The following is a 2,717-nucleotide window of genomic DNA, read 5'->3' on the forward strand; positions in this document are numbered from 1 at the left end:
TTATGATGGCCTGGCCGGGGGTCTATATTTGTTTCCTATTGGCAGAGCCAGGGCTGTATACGACCCTGAGGGTTTTACTGAACCGACTGAGTAGAAAACTACAGGACGGCAAGCAGTAAAGTCAAGTAGTTGGATTTGACAGAAAATTGTATTGAATAATGGACTGCACCTTTCAGTAGACCATGTGGTCAATGGATATTATAATGAATAAAAATGGTATTTGGAGAAATATAAGTGCTGATTGAAAACCAGTAAATACATTGTGTGAAATATGAAAACAAATCGGTTAAGGAACTTTTTTTGTTTGGGATAAGTAACACATGCTGTAACATACTGTGTATCATGTTGTAAATAGTCTGTTTGCTAAATACTTAACTTATTTTCTGCCTGCACATTCTGTTGTTGTTACTTTGTTTACAATGAAGGGAATGAAGGAATTACAGGGTGTGAAGGATCAGTAAACATTGTACAGCTTTATATTTATATATTAATTTTCTTTACTTTTGCTGAAGACCATTGTTTCTGAACTAATTAAAACACATCATTTTGTATACCTCAATGTTTTGAATATATTTATATGCTATACCATGTTAAATACTGAATCTGCTTTTGATAACTTTACGGATGTTTATGAAGGCAATGCAACCTCCATTGGGAAGACATTTTTACTGTCACACATGTGCCAATAGTGTTTATTTGATATTGCCAGAGCTGGGACACAACTCACAGGGGTCTGGAGCTAATGTGCCTTCCTCCTATAAACTCATACTACTGTAATGTTCTGGTTCCTCCTGCAGTCTAATGTGATCAACTCATACGACTTTAATGTTCCGGTTCCTCCTGCAGTCTAATGTGATCAACTCATACGACTGTAATGTTCCGGTTCCTCCTGCAGTCTAATGTGATCAACTCATACGACTGTAATGTTCCGGTTCCTCCTGCAGTCTAATGTGATTAACTCATACGATTGTAATGTTCCGGTTCCTCCTGCAGTCTAATGTGATCAACTCATACGACTGTAATGTTCCGGTTCCTCCTGCAGTCTAATGTGATCAACTCATACGACTGTGATCAACTCATACGACTGTAATGTTCTGGTTCCTCCTGCAGTCTAATGTGATCAACTCATACGACTGTAATGTTCCGGTTCCTCCTGCAGTCTAATGTGATCAACTCATACGACTGTAATGTTCCGGTTCCTCCTGGTGAGTAATAAAAGAGGAGTTGAAAGTTCTTGGTAACTGTGTTCTATGTGGCTTAGCTGGTAGACACATCATGGGATCGATGCCTAAAGAGTGCATGACGATACCTACACCCATATCTAGTGGCCAGCAGGGGGCGTTGATGTGCCAAAGGCAGATCTGTTAACCAAGCTGACTCCTTACACCCTGGTAAACACACCTCCAGACACAAATCAGATTATAATGTCTAAAATTGTATCCAATCCATTTATAAGCACAAGATTCTTTTTATATCAAAACACAGCACAATAACAAAGGGTGAATTGCATTTGGAGCTCATTTAATCTCAGATAAAAATGGTAAATATCCTTCACCATTGCTGTACCTCCTGTCTCACTGTGCTGGTTGCCCTAGCAACAAAAGGAAGAAGTAGCACATCTCCTCACCTTGGTGTTTCCATGCCAGTTTTGTCTTTTCATTAGCAAGATGAAAATGGCTACCTTGGATGTTGCCCCCAAAGTGTAGTACTGTAGCTGCCTCCCTTATCTAGTTGTTGGCTGCAGCAACTCGTGCTAAGTAGCATTTAGATGATTAGATTGTTTTGTTTTGTCTGTGGACATGCACAAATTATTTTACACAGCTACAAAACTTTATTACAATTGGTCAGAACGCCAGATCTGCCCTCAGACCAACTGCTATGTGAGAGGTCTCAATCAAATTACCAAATCAACATGCGCTCTCCACTATGTTTGTAGTTAACATTTATTGATGTTAGAAAATGTGAGGGAACACTTTTAGTGGCTTTAGAGGTTACCAGAACACATGGTAAAAACCAAAGAAATGAACAGACAATTACAATGATTTACAACTTACAACTTACTTAGCCCTTATAATCAACTATTAGTATTACCAACCTTTTACTGTAACTATAAATACACTGAATTAATTAAAATATATATACAAAAATGCTGTCAAATATTGAAACAAACATAATATCTAGGCTATATCACTTCAGGCAAATGCAAAACTATCTTTTGATTTAGGCTAAATAATTTCCCCAATAAATAGGCTAGGCCTACTGTCATGCTATCTGACACGCATTATAAATCCCCCCATATGCCAACTGACATATGGGGGAATTTGATGACTATTGCATTGCACATTGGCTGGGTATGTATAAAATGAGTTTGGTTCCAAAATGCTATAAATCCAGTCATGTTATTTAATTGTGCATTTCAGGTTATATCAATACAATTGCAGTTATGTTGTTTTGACTGAGTAAAGATAAATCAAATAACAAAACAAATTACAAAAATTACAAAATTAAAACAAATGATTTAATGAAAATTCATTAAAATGGAGGGTAGGCTATAGCGTTTTGGAACCAAACGTTCCTTCCCTGAATGCTTCCATATAGCCTATAGGCCTAACCTTATCACTAGCTAAGCTGTAGGCCTACTCCCAATTACATGTATGTCGCTATGCCGTCCTACATGTGTTTCTTCCTCGCCCCAAAATGTACTACCTACCTTCTTC

At 37.7% G+C, this 2,717-nt stretch overlaps 1 protein-coding gene across 2 annotated transcripts in view; it reads left to right on the forward strand.

The window, feature by feature from the left end:
- The window catches only part of myzap (myocardial zonula adherens protein), a 32,531-nt gene extending 31,298 nt beyond the window's left edge, over positions 1-1,233 (forward strand). For both annotated transcript variants that reach the window (XM_076291531.1, XM_076291530.1), the window contains exon 14: positions 1-1,233. This exon is cut by the window's left edge and continues 821 nt beyond it. The gene's annotated coding sequence lies outside the window, so the exon portion shown is untranslated.
- The last annotated feature ends 1,484 nt before the right edge of the window (positions 1,234-2,717 follow it).

Source organism: Alosa pseudoharengus, unplaced genomic scaffold (assembly GCF_046254945.1).
Source record: "Alosa pseudoharengus isolate Yale_2024_CS ecotype anadromous, Long Island Sound unplaced genomic scaffold, YU_APseudo_1.1 YU_APseudo_1.1_scf_19, whole genome shotgun sequence".
Taxonomy (NCBI): domain Eukaryota; kingdom Metazoa; phylum Chordata; class Actinopteri; order Clupeiformes; family Clupeidae; genus Alosa; species Alosa pseudoharengus.